This window comes from Rhinoderma darwinii, chromosome 5, assembly GCF_050947455.1.
Source record: "Rhinoderma darwinii isolate aRhiDar2 chromosome 5, aRhiDar2.hap1, whole genome shotgun sequence".
NCBI classification, from domain to species: Eukaryota; Metazoa; Chordata; class Amphibia; order Anura; family Rhinodermatidae; genus Rhinoderma; species Rhinoderma darwinii.
The window spans coordinates 38,786,560-38,802,004 of record NC_134691.1 but is presented as its reverse complement, the minus strand read 5'-3'; positions in this window follow the sequence as shown (position 1 = coordinate 38,802,004).

Sequence of the window (15,445 nt, the reverse complement as noted above, 5' to 3'; positions counted from 1 at the left end):
TACTATCACACACACACACACGCACACACGCACACACACACACACACACACACACACACACACACACACACACACACACACACCGTGACCCATGTTGATTGTGCCGCCATAGAGCCCCCTGTACATAGTGCCCCCCATAGAGCCCCCTGTGGATAGTGCCCCCATAAATACTGCCCCATGTAGACATTGCACCCACAGAGCCTCCTGTAGATACTGCTCCCATAGAGCTCCATGTAGATAGTGCCTCCCATAGAGCCCCCTGTAATTAGTGTCCCCTAAAGGGTCCCCCTGGAGATTGTGCACTACATAGATCCCCCTGTAGATAGTGGCCTTCCTAGATCCCCTGTAGATAGTGCTGCACATAAAGCCCCCTGTAGATAGTGCCCCACAAACAGTCCCTGTAGAAATTGCCCCCCATAGAGCCTCCTGTAGATACTGCCCCCCAGAGTCCCCTGTATATAGGGCCCCCTGCAGATAGAGCCCCACAAACAGTCCACTGTAGATAGTGCCCCAGATAGAGTCCCCTGTAGATAATGCCACTCACACTGTTAACTCAAAAGTTTACATACTCACCTGATCCCATTCTTGTGCCTTCCTCTAGCAACAAAGGCCTGCTCTCTTCTGAGCAGGTCTGCTGGTGTTGAATGATGAAAGTGACGCGATGACATCGTCGTGCCGCTTGCATCATTGAAAGGTGCTGAATGGCAGGGTAATGCCCTGCCAGCGCTAGTGATCCGTTTAATTGTATCTGCGTCCTGTAGATGCAAGTAGAATTTTAGTGCAGGAGGGGGTGGCTGCAGTTGGTTTCAGTGGCACCGCTGCCCCCTTAGAGATGCAGCAGGCCACCGCCTAAGGCGAGAGCCACCCCTCGCCTCATGGACGGTGCAGCCCTGCTGATATGGCTTATAGACTAAAATGTTGTCCTGTATAAGGTCTATGTGAATCGCCAACACTAATATTTCCAGTTATACAATTGACAAGTGATAGGTCTGCTTTAAGTAGTAATTCACTGAAGTGATATATGAGTAAAACGTATACATTTTATTTCATAACTCTCTAAAAACAGGGGTATAGTCACCACTGTGAAAAGCCCCACCGTGTGCATTAAAAACGTATTAAACACATACTCCAAGTCCTGGCTCGTTTGTGAACCCTCTCTGACTGGGTATACTTGAAAGATGCAAATATGGGATCAACGTTTCAACATTGGTGTACCCTAAAACACACCGGAGCCTGCAGTTACCGCTCCTAAATCTCCTGGTGCTAAGGTACACAACAGTGCCACTGTCCCCTACGCTATGATCCCTCACTAACCTGACCCTACGCGTTTCTATACATTTCATCAGGGGTCTATAACTTGGTCATTCTGGCTAGGATGCCAGCGATATTGATTCATTAGCAGATATTCTGCTGTACAACACGGAAGCGTGCACGCATGGATGTCAGCGGCACGCTTCACTCGGGACTCAGAGTTGATATAACTAATACTCCTCCCCCTCTGCTTTAAGTAGGTAAAACATATAGTAAAAGGCTGATTTAGATGGTGTGGTAGATAAAATTAGGGCTCATGCATATGGCCATATTAGTCTGTCATATACAGCATAGACAAAACACTGAGTTGTATGTGCCTGTAAACAAGTGTAATACAATGATGGACACGACTAATCATAATTATAACCCACAACAACCATGACGAGAGACTAACGACAACCATGAGCATGGTTTAGGCTACTGTAAAAGAATCAGAACTTGTCTATACTGCAAGAATGGCAGGACCCCCCAGAGCAGTATTGGACCCCCCAGAGCACACATGATGGTACAGGCATATTTAATTTATTTTATTGTCATATTTCCTATGTAGTTTTAATTTAATTTAATTCTTTTTTAGGTCGTTTGTTCTGGCCCCCCCCCCCTTTTTTATTTCAGTTGGTACTTAACTTTTGGCTTCTGGAAGTTTCTGATAATCTGCCAATCACCAGGAGTCGGTACCTGTTTGGTAGCTGTAGAAAACGGCGGGAAGATGATGAAGTTTGATGATCTGCCTGACACCAGGATTTGAATTTGTTTGGCAGTTCAGATTATTCGGCGGGAAGATAATCCTTTATAAACCCCTGGCTTCCGGAGGTCCGGTGCCAGTTCTAGCGTTCCAGTGACCAACGCCCACCCGCCCTCCCAAAAAATGTTATTTCTCCCTATTGTAACGTCTTTGGCCGCAGTCCGTCGTTCTAACTTACCCCTCGACAACCGCGGCCATGGACATCCTGCTGCTGTGCTGCGTCGTCCCCCTGTGAGGCACTGGCACTCACTTCAAAGTATCGAGTCTGTCTCCCAGAGGGTGTGCGCGCGCTCGTGCCCGCTCTCATCAACTCACATGACTTCCTGGACTATAAGAAGTCCCCCGCCCTTCCGATCCTCGCCTGAACATTGTTGTTGTTTCCCAAAGTCTGTTTTGAAAATGGTCTCCTGAGTGTCTTCCAGCTTCCCAATGTTCCCCGTACCTGTATCCTGTTTCCCGTACTATCCAGTGCTATCCTGATCTACTGCCGTGCTGAACTGTTGCCGTGCTGTGCTGCATTTCCTCGCCTGCTCTGCTACTCCACGCCTGACGTCTGCCTGCCGCCTGGTCCCAGCTGCACCTGCCTTGCCATTGTCAACATTGCCTCAGGTAACCTTTCTGGACTATTGACTCTGTATCATACCTGTTTGGCCAGCTGCCATCCCACTACGCGGTACGCTCCAGTGGGTCCACACCCCGCATCAGGACACCTATATGTCGCAATTTTTATTAGAGGGGTTTTATGTCTCCCAAGAAAAATCAGTGGACTGGTTTATTTATTATATGTGGTTTTTATTATAATGGTTTTAATATTTTGGTTTTAACGTTTTTATTATTATTATTGATTATCTTTGGTAACACTTAATGAAAACATTGTGGCCTTTTTTATCCACATATCTGTTTTCCCTGTCTTATTTTTAGGTTAATATTAGTCTATTGAATTGTGCCTTGTACGATCACGTTCCATGCCCGACCATTCAGCGCCTTACAATAACGCTGATTGGCAGGGCAGAATGACTTGCCCCACCAATCAGCGCCTTTCAACGAAGCTAGCACTTCCGTTGTTGAAAAGTGCTTATTGGCGGGTCAGAATGATTACCCCCGCCAATCAGCGCCTCTCAACGAGCTAGCGCTTCCGTTGTTGAAAGGCGCTGATTGGCGGGGCAAGTCATTCTGCCCTGCCAATCAGCGCCTTTCAATGACGCAAGCGGCGCGATGATGTGATCGCTCTGCTTGCTTCGTTCAGCCCCAGCAGACCTGCTCAGAAGAGAGCAGGCCTGCATTGACACAGGACGGAGCGGGGACGGGATCAAGGTGAGTATATAAAGTTGTTGTTTTGTCACTTAAAAGTGTGAGTGGCATTATCTACGGGGGGAGCTATATGTGGGGCACAATCTACAGGGGGCTATATGTGGGACACTATATACAGGGGGCTGTATGTGGGATCTATGTGGGGCACTATTTACAGGGGGCTCTATGGGGGCACCATCTACAGGGGGCTCTATGGGGGGCACATTATCTACAGGGGGCTCTATGTGGGCACTATCTACAGGGAGCACTGTGTGTGTGTGTGTGTGGGGGGGGGACGGGACGGGACACAGTGCATGGTGCTATTATAATCAGGGATAGTGTATGGTGCTATTATATTTAAGGGCATAGTGTGTGGCACCATGAGAATTTTATCTTCGTTTATAGGTGCAGAAATGCTTGAAAAGTGAGAAGCTCAAGACATCTGAGCGGCAAACTGCAGAAATGGGCTGTGGCCGGGTGAATTCATCAAAGAGGTCTGGACCGGATGGAGAAGAAAAGAGTAAAAGAACTAGAATCTGAGATGTTACCGGTGAGTCACTTAATGTTAATGTTTATTCTGCCTTTAATCAGTAATGTAGTCACTGTATGACCTGCAGCAAGATCATGGGTGGCAACTCCCAGCATATACTTACCATTGTTTGGGTTATGCTGAGAGCTGTAGTTTTACGCCGTACAAACCTATACGGCAGGGGTTGCACTAAATTGAGCTGTATTTGTGCTGGTGCTGTATTTATGTGCTGAGCTTGGTTCTGGGGTTGCATATATGTACTGAGCTTGGTTCTTGTGTTGTATATATGTATGAGCTTGGTTTTGGTGCTGTATTTATGTATTGAGTTTGTTCTGGTGCTGTATAAATGTACTGAGCTTGGTTCTGGTGCTGTATTTATATACTGAGCTTTGTTCTGGTGTTGTATATATGTATTAAGCTTCGTTCTGGTGTTGTATATATGTATTGAGCTTGGTTCTGTAGCTGTATTTATGTACTGGGCTTGGTTCTGGTGTTGTATTTATGTACCGAGCTTGGTTCTGGTTCTGTATATATGTGTTGAGCTTAGTTCTGGTGCTGTTTATATGTATTAATATTGGTTCTGGAGATGTATATATGTATGAGCTTGTTTCTAGTATTGTATATATGTCAGAGCTTGGTTCTGATGCTGTAATTATGTAGGATATATTTATAATAACAAAATTGCAGGGCAGATGGAATTTTTTTCAATTCATTTTATATTTAATGGGAACCTGTCAGGTAGTTTTAACCCCTTGAACCACCACCATGCAGTAATACATGACCTGACAATATTTCCAAACATTCCCCTGTATATTTTTTTTAGATGAAGTAAAATCTATAAAACCAACTTTTAAAACAGCGCACACTATATGCTAATTACTCTATAAAGGATCATGGGGCAGTGCCGCTATCCTGAAGAGTCACATAGTCCTGCCTCCAAACCCACCTATCCATGCTTGATTGACATTCCCTGGCTGTTATACATCACTACCAGTCTCCTCCAACTTTCTCAGATGAGCCGTTGCCTTGTACTACTTGGGCACGCACCCTGGGCACGCCATGGGGATGTGAATCAAAATCTGTGATGTGCCATTTCAATTTTCGCTTCTGGTAGAAGAGATGGTGAGCACCGCTCCCAATAATGAATGGATACAGGGATGATGGGGTTTGTATACAGGGATTAAGGATGCACGATGCATCGAAACTTCCATACTGTTTCGATACTCTGCATCCCCAAACGGTTCGATACCGTTATTTCATGTATTTCGATACTTTGCTGTGCGGCCGCACTGCTAAGTATAGTAACACATGAATGTATGAGAGCGGGGCTGCGGCTGTGTAATACAGTCATTGTCCTGCTCCAGTGTCCTGACAAGTGCGCGCTGTCAGGATGATGCGATGCGGCTGGCGCTGCACTATTGAGTGGCAGCACTGAAGACAAAACATTGAAGGACCCCAGGGCTGTCTTACCATATTTCCTGTTGTTAGGGCATACTTAGATATGGCCTAACAAATGCCTGTGTACTATCAGTACACAGGCTAATGTACTGGCATATAGATATATGCCAGTACATTAAAGTTTAAAAATAAAGTAAAACATAAAATAATATAAAATTAAAAAAAATACACATACACCTTTTTTACAATAAACATTAAAATAAGTCTCAATACATAAAACATCCACACATATTGGGTATTGGCACGGCCGTAATAACCTTCACAACAATTTTTTTGAATCACTTATGATGTGTGCGCTGTAAAAAAATAAAATAAAAACGGCTTTCTATCACTTATTTTTGCGCACAAGGTGTGATGAATTTAACCTCCATGTGCCTCACATTAATAGTAATTAACCCCATCATGTACCTCACACATTAACCCGTTATGAGAAACATTCAAAATTCATCACACCTCGTGCCTCACATCAGAAAACGGAAGAATTTTTTGTATTATTATTATTGTTGGCAAAGTATCGAATTGGTATCGAAATCGCAATACTAAACAAAGTATCGGTATCGAAGTCCAAATTCTGGTATCGTGACATCCCTAACAGGGATAATGGCTGATATATACAGGGATGATAGGGGTTAATGCAGGGATGATGACTGTACCACCCATCATCCCTGCATATAACCCCCATCATCCCCGTATATAACTGCCATCATCACTGTACATACCAGCCATCATTCCTGTATATAAACCCCGACATCCCTGTATATACCAGCCTGTCTGGTATTTATAGGGGTAATGGGGGTTCTATACAGGAATGATGGCTGGTATATACAGGAATGAAGGCTGGTATATACAGGGATGATGGCTGGTATATATAGAGATGTTTGGGTTATGTACAGGGATGATGGAGGTTATACACATGGATCCAGACATGATCACTGTATATAACCATCATCATCCGTGCTTATACCAGTCATCATCCCCATATATAACCCCCATCAGCCCTGTATGTACCAGCCATCATCCTTGTTTATAACCTCCATCATCGCTGTAAATACCAGCCTGGCTGGTATATACAGGGATGATGGTGTTTATATACAGGAATGATAGTTGGTATATACAGTGATTATTGCTGTTATATACAGGGAAGATGGTTATATACAGGGATGATGGGTAGTCCAGCCATCATCTCTGCATTTACCCCCATCATCCCTGTGTATACCAGCCATCATCCCTGTATATAACCCCCATCATCCCTGTATTTACCAGCCATCATCCCTGTTTATAACCCCCATCTTACCTGTAAACTAGTCAGGCTGCTATATACAGAGATCATATGGGTTATATACAGGTATGATGGCTGGTATATACAGGGATGATGAGGGTTATATACAGAGATGATGGGGGTTATAAATGGGATGATGGCTGGTATATACAGAAATGATTGGGGTTATATACAGGCATGATGGCTGGTATACACAGGGGTGATGGGGGTCATGATGGGGCAATATACAGGGATGATGGGGGTTATATACAGGGATGATGGCTTTTATATAATTAGAATTTGCCTCTTCAGTTGTAAACATGCGTTAGGGGGGCCCCCTGGGTTTGGCCCACTCAGATATGTTTTGCCCCCCACCCCCCTGTGCTAAACCCCTAGCTATGCCTACAACAATGGCCTCTCCTTAGGATAGATAAATAAACAAGAGAAGACTGCAGCACTCCAAAAGTTTAGTTGAATGTGAGTTTTTTTTCACCCTCCAGCATGTATGCAATATTTGAAACCCCAAAGGGGCTTGACAAATACCCTTTGGGGTTGAAACGTTCTATACATGCTGTGGGGTAAAAAAAAAATCAGATTTAACTTTACTTTTGGAATGCTCCGGTCTTCTCTTGTTTAGGTCTATGGAGGTTTGTGGACCTGGACCTATTGGCTACTGTGCACCGACTCATATATTCCATAACTTACGCTGTAAATGTGCTGCTGTTTCTATATATACTTTACTTAGCGTAGGCCATCATTGTGTGATTATGGGGATCCACAGCTTCATTGTTTTTCCAGGCATAGCAGCTTGTCTGTACGTGTGGATATGTCCGGTATAGCACTGCAGTACCAATCAAGCTACTTCAAGGGAGCTCTGTGGGCCCTTCATACTACCGATCGATTCTGATAGGCCATCACTATATACTCTAGGAAAAGCCCTTGAAGCCACTTCCTCATGATTGTTGCTTACTTTATAATTAATTTATTCAGTGTTGGCATCTTTGCTCCATTAGGGCACAGCTATAATCAGTTTTGGCATGTAACTGCATGGTAGTCTAAAGTCGGTCATATACATAAGACAATGATCGACCACAATGTGAACGATCCCACAGGCAACAATAAAGCGTAAACTGGCCAATTAGGGAGTCAGTTTTTAAAAAAACACTAACTCCCTGGGGCAGGTGTAAAGTGGCAAATGATCGCTCAATCATGCCATACACATGTCGTTTCAGCCGACCACAACTGGAATTTTCCAACCTGGTTGATAGCATTTACAGCAGACAGAAGTCTGTCATTGGCAATCACGAGACATTATTCGTGTTAATTTTGTATATGATGGCCAGTCGAATTGGCCAAAATCAGCTATTTTGTGCTATTTTTATTGCAATTTTATGGCCAGCTTAAGCTGCAAAGGTTTGTGAGGTAGTCTGAAATATACCACCTGTCTAATCAGAGACTCAGACTGCTCCTCAGTCCCTCACTTATGCTTTACACTGAAGCTCAGTGTGTTCAGATGGGCTGCTCTATATAAGCACAAGCCCAGCACGCATATATATATATATATATATATATATATATATATATATCACATAAACAACACAAAAGTTTGAACAGCACATTCCAACAAAATGAAACAAAACGTGTATACAGGTGCAAGAACGCCTGTGACTGCAAATTTATACAGCACACAAGAAAATGGCGACAGCACACTGCGAACACCAATGTCACCTAAGCCACTAGATATAAATAAATATGCATATTTATATTTAGTGGCTTAGGTGACATTGGTGTTCTCAGTGTGCTGTCTCCATGTTCTTGTGTGCTATATATATATATATATATATATATATATATATATATATATACATATATATATATATATGTATATATATATATATATATATATATATATATTTATTTTGTTTCTTTCTTAACATTTATAGAATTACAATTTACTGTTGATATTATGCACTGTGATAATAACCAACTTGTGCACAAACATCAGCTCTGAGAGTAGTTTATTTTCATATTTTGTTATGATTGATAAAAAAAATAAGAGGCCAAATGTATTCAAATGTATTTACATATGCAAATAAGTTGCTCATATATTTGAATACATCAGAATGTATTTGAATTACATTCCCATACAATGTGATTTTCCTTTAAACAACTTTCTAAAATATGAAAGAATGAAAGTGTAAGATAAAGACATTGCTTTTATTTATACGCGCAAATAGTGTGGTTCTTCTAGATAATGTCTAATTTCTGCTCACCTGATTCGTTCTTTAAATGGATCAGTTCCTAAGACTCAATGATAAACATCCTAAGTATTATGCAAGACACTCAGGCAAGGATGCTGCCTTTGCCTTACATTTATGCAGAATATATTGAGCGATTCCTAGGAAATGTAAAGAGCTATTTAATCCATGTTAGATCAGCAAAGAAGTATTTAAAACATCTTTTAATCTCAAAGCAAATATGGATCTTTAACAATCTAGTGAAATTTAGTGAGGTTGAGCTGCAATACTAGACACAACCTATAAGCAAGTGTGGCGCTGTAAAAGAAGACCTTTTTTTCTAATCTTACACAACCTCTCATGACAATCTCTTTTTACACTGAAACCTGAAATCAACTGTTATCACTGGGGGAAGAGATGGCTAACCATGTAATAAATGAACGGGACATCTCCATTAGAGCAAGTGCCATTATTTGTTAGTGGTTCTTTGATGTAGCCCGCAGAGATGAGTTCTGTGTGGTGGAACCCATCTATGGGGTCTATATGCCCCAACAGGACACATGGAAAAAGGCTGTCTGCTGAGAAAACCCCTTATGTTTTAGCAAGGGTAAGATAAGATTTTAGTTACAAAGCAGGAGGAAATTGTCTATTAAAAATGACATCAAGCACACATACAGTACAGCAAAATAATGCCATGCCACTTTCCCATGTAGTGCCCATAGTACAAGTCCTGGTAGTGCTCATACGGTAGCTTTATCCACTGTGAGAAACAGTGCCCAAATAATAGGTCATATAAAAGTGCAAGCCACAGTTTCAATATTGTAAGGTTAACCAATGTGATCATATGATGTTACAAGCCATAGTTATATAGTACCAGCCATAAACTTCTATAATAAGTACTGATAATACCCATATACTGCAGTAATATTATCCATAGTGTACAGATAATAGTGCCTGGTCAGAGGACTCATATTATAATGTCTATGCTAATGTACAACCAGCAACAGTTCTTATATAATATTGCCAAAGACGCAAGACAAATAATTTAAATACAGTAATAACCCCAACCATAGTGCCCTGCAAATAGCACCAGTCAATATAATAGTACCAGTTACATTATACCACCTGTTCCATGCTCCTATACTGCTCTCCTTCTCCAATGAGTGTCAGGAAATTACATATGAGAAGCCTATAAGAGAAAACTTGCGTGTAACTTTCTCTTCCTGGGATAGAAAAGAAAAGACACTAGTCTGCGCAGTTTGTGGCTAAGGCTTTGTTCACATCTGCATAAGGGTCCCGTTCTGGTGTTCTGTCGGAGCATCCTATCAGAACTGGAACCTGACTGAAACAAAGGTTGGCATCACCATTGATTTCAATGGTGACAGATCCGGTGCCAATGGTTTCCGTTTGTCTCAGTTGTGCAGGGGTTACATAGTTTTGACTTAATCAATACCGTAGTCGACTACGCCATTCATTCCATCAAAATGAAGGAACCCTTGCACAGCTGAGACAAACGGAAACCATTGGCACCGGATCTGTCACCATTGAAATCAATGGTGATGCAAATGGAAACCTATGGTTTCAGTTTGTTTCAGTCAGATTCCCGTTCTGTTGGGAAGATCCAACAGAACGTCAGAACGGGACCCTGATGCAGATGTGAAGGAAGTCTAACATTTTTTTTTCTGAGATCAGCTTTACATAATTCTGTCTGGGCACAGTTAGGCTGCATTCATACGACCATGTTACGTCCGTAAAGGACGGAACGTATTTCGGCCGCAAGTCCCGGACCGAACACACTGCAGGGAGCCGGGCTCCTAGCATCATAGTTATGTATGATGCTAGGAGTCCCTGCCTCTCCATGGAACTACTGTCCCGTACTGAAAACATGATTACAGTACGGAACAGTTGTCCAGCAGCGAGGCAGGGACTCCTAGCATCGTACATAACTATGATGCTAGGAGCCCGGCTCCCTGCAGTGTGTTCGGTCCGGGACTTGCGGCTGAAATACGTTCCATCCATTACGGACGTAATGTGCTCGTGTGAATCCAGCCTTTGAGGGTTGCACTAATGAGATAGTAAAAAAACCTCTGATCACTCTTGATCACTGTGATCAGTACTGATTAAAGTGCTGTGGAAGGGTAGAGTCTCCCTTTTACAAGTGTTTTACATTGGCAGCCTGGGGTTGTTAACCCAAGATATACCCTAACAGATGAATGTGCATTATACATGCAAAGGTAGTAATGTAATGCCCCATACAAATATGACAGTACATCATCGTTTTTAAAAATCCACGAGTGGAGCATAAAAAAAGAAAAACAAGTTAAAAACAGAATTGTTATTAATTAATATATTTTCTTCCAATACACTCATAACAACTCATACAATAAAATGTAGCATCTATTAACCCCATTAACGACCGGTGTACAGCCTTTTTACGGCGGCTGTTCAGGGTAGTTCTTCTACCCTGCGGGATGTCTACATTGCGAGATGTCAGTGAGGTGAAAGAGTGTGCTCAGATGCGCGCTTAATAATGAGCGCCACATCTGAGTGGTTTTAAAAGGAGGGGGCACCCTCTCCCACCTCACTCACATCCCGCAATGCAATTGCAGGGTATCAATGGTTTCTATGGCAGCCGGCGGCCTAACAAAAGCCCCCAGGTCTGCCTCTAGTGATTGCCTGTTAGGCCATGCCAGAGGCATGGACTAACAGATGCCTGTCAGTTTTACAATGACAGGCAATAATACAATGCAATACAGGAGTATTGCAGTGTATTATAAAAGTGTTCAAAAGATCGCACAGTAAAGTCCCCTAGTGGGACTAAAAAAAAAGTTTAAAAAGTTTAATAAAGTTTTAAATAAATAAATAAAAGTCCTATGTAAAAAAAAAATAAAAACCCACTTTTTCCCCTTACAAAAAACTTTATTATGAAAATAAGTAAAAAGTATTTGATATCACTGCATCCATAGTGACCCCAACTATAAAATAATTACATTATTTAACCCGCACGGTGAACGTCGTAAAAAAATTAAATAAAAAACAATTTCAGAATTGCTATTTTCTGTTCATCCTGCCTTCAAAAAAAATTTGATAAAAAGCGATGAAAAAGTTGTATGTGCTCCAAAATGGTACAAATAAAAACTACAAGTTTTCCCGCAAAAAAAAAGCCCTCATACAGCTGCAATGGCGGAAAAATAAAAAAGTTATGACTCCTAAAATATAGCGACACAAAAATAAACAATTTGAAAATCCGCAGCGTACATGTTTCCCCATTGCTTTCCAGAACTTTTTAGTGAGGTTCGTTTACACGTTGCGGAAAACTCTGCTGCGGGCCATAGGCTGCGGTGCGGAATTTGGTGTCCGCAGCATACACTGGTTGTTGCGGACGTGTAGCGGACTTGTTGCGGACTCATTGCCGAATTTCTCCATTGACTTCAATGGAGAGTCACAATTCCGCAATGTTATGTGTGCTGCGTAGCGTATTTGTTTTACGAACATGACATTTCTTCATTCTGGCTGGACCTATGTATTTCTAGGTCTACAGCCAGACTGAAGCTCCATGCACACTAACGTAAAAATGCCCGTAATCACGGGCCGTTATTACGGCACGGGCAGGCCCATAGAAGTCAATGGGGCTCCCGTGATTACGGGTGACTACGTGTGTGCACCAGTAATTATGGGAGCGTTGCTAGGCGACGTCAGTAAATAGTCACTGTCCAGGGTGCTGAAAGAGTTAAGCGATCGGCATTAACTGTTTCAGCACCCTGGACAGTGACTTCTGATCACAATATACATCAACCTGTGAAAAAAATAGAAGTTCATACTTACCGAGAACTCCCTGCTTCTTCCTCCAGTCCGGCCTCCGGGATGACGTTTCAGTCCAAGTGACGGCTGCAGCCAATCACAGGCCAATCACAGGCTGCAGCGGTCACATGGACTGCCGCGTCATCCAGGGAGGTCTGGCTGGATGTCAAGAGAGGGAAGCGTCACGAAGACAACGGCCGGGTAAGTATGAATTTCTTTTACTAGGGAAAGGGCTGTCCCTTCTCTCTATCCTGCACTGATAGAGAGAAGGGAAGTACTTTCACCTCAATACGCAACAGCTAGTCCGCATCAATTTAATGCCCATTTTAGGCAGAGCCGCAACAGAATCTGCAACGCAGATTATGTGCGGCATTGATGCGGACAGTGGCGGAAGAAATACGCCACGTCTGGTCATGCCCTAAAAGTAGTAAAACATAAAAAACCTATATTAATATGGTATAGCCGCAATCGTAACAACCCACTGAATAAAGTGATTATGTTATTTATACCACACGATAAACGGTGTAAATTTAAGATGCAATGAAGAATGGTGAAATTTCAGGGTTTTTTTCACTACACCACCAAAAAAAGTTAATAAATAAAAAGGTAATCAATAAATTCTATGTACCCCAAAATGGTGCTATTAAAAAATACAACTTTTCCCACAAAAAAAAGTTCTTATACAGCTATGTCGACGGAAAATGAAAAAAGTTATTTGAATGCGACGATTGAAAAACGTAAAAAATAGCTTGGTCATTAAAGTTTAAAATACCTTCGGTATTAAGGGGTTAAGTGAACAAAGAATGCCGTAAAACAAAACAAAAACAATGGTGGAATTGCTATTTTTATGCATTCTACTATAAAAAAATATATAAATTAAATGATACCATAAATGTATCGAAAATGAAGCATACAAATCTACAACAAGGCTTCAAATAGCTACAAAGCCTTAAGAATAAAAGAAAAAATGTATAACTGATGGAAACTTGCGTGGATGCTAAAAACAAAATTGTAGATTAATAATAATAATAATAGATATAATTATATATATGAATTAATATAATAATTACAATGATAATAATAATAATAATAATAATAATAATAATATAATAATGATTGTTTTAATATTGTAAAAAAAATTTGTGAAAACTAATAAAGATTTATGAAAAAAATTAAATAAATAATAATAATAATATGGAACATTAGTTATTCACAAAGGAGATTATGGAGGCCAAATATCTGCATTTCAACCTTAAACTGTACATGTAAAGCCATCTGTATAATACAACTGGTGATGTGTTTAGTATTGGTAACTTACATAACCATGTTCTTTAGATGTCTTTATAACACATTATATATTACACAGGTGTCTAAAATCACGTTTAATTGAAAAGACGTAAGTCATGCTGCTGCCGCCCTGCGTTAGATACATTAAAAACATAAAAATAATTATGTATTTCATCTGCAAGTCCAACTTGTTGACCCCTGCTAATTTCACCGGGAAGCGGAGAGCGTTGTGCGTCTTTATTGACATCAGAAGGTAATTGTTTCCAAATAATCAGGTCCTGTTCTGAGACATGTAAGGATCGCTTATCCAGCCTAAATGTAATTACTATAAGATGAAGTTTTTGTGTCTTTAATATCTATCATAGGCTCACCGTTGAGTTGATAAAGGCAAAGATGGAAGAAATAATGAGAATTTTATTGGGTGGATAAATATTTTTCAATCATCATAAGTAGATTACAAAGCCTTTTATACAGTAGTTATAGTCTAGGAGAATTATACTATCTACTTTCTTTCATGAACTACTGTATATTGTTCATGCTGCATTATAAGTAATACACGTTCTCGAATGATTCGACGTCATAAAAATTCATCCCCTGGGACCCCCACTGATCAGCAAATAAAGGGGCATTGACACTCACTGGGGCACTGCTCCCCCATCACAGAAGTGCCTGACATAGCGACATACATACAAGCATGGCAAAAAGATAAATAACCCTGTCCACATGGGCTTACAATCTAAATGTATCATACGATTCAAACGGAATTAAAGCGTTTTTCCGAGTCCCAAGAAAAATTGGCTATAGATAAGGAATGTCATAAAAAAACAAAACAAACATTAGTCACGTTGTATATCCCTCGCTGCTCCAGCGTTGCCGCTATGGTAGTCCTCCTACCGATAATTGTTAGCTGTCCTGCAGTGATGACATGCTGGCTGACTGCCCGCCGTGCAAGTTTATCTATAACTTTTGAATTGTACAAAATATAAATACATTTTTGGTTTGTGGTGGGCAGCAATAGCGAGTACCGCACAGGGAGCCATCCAACCCAAGGCCAGCCTGGCTTTTACGGAACTCTGAGTTGATAGTGTAGAGACCCACATTCAGGACCCTCATTTATTAGCTAGAGCAGAGGGTGCCTACAAATAACCAGCATGCCCTTGCATTACACAGACAGCCCATTGATTTCAGACATCTACGTCATGCTTCATTTCTCCTGTGGTGGCGCTGTAGAGAAAATGAACACCTGTGACAGGGTTCCCCCTTAAAATTACATCTGATCGCTGGGATACCTTCTGGATTGTACAAAACAGACAAGCTCTTTAATAAACTGTGCATGTACTGCTTAAAAATAATTATTTGTCGCTCTATGTTTGGTATTTACTATCTTCAATTGAGGGCAATGCCTATGTTACATCAGGATGGTCCTCATGAAGTTTTCATTCTATCAAAATATCTCAACATTTATAGTAAAATGTTATTAATAAGGCACCAGAAGGTCCAAATGGGTTAAAATCCCAATGCCACATTAG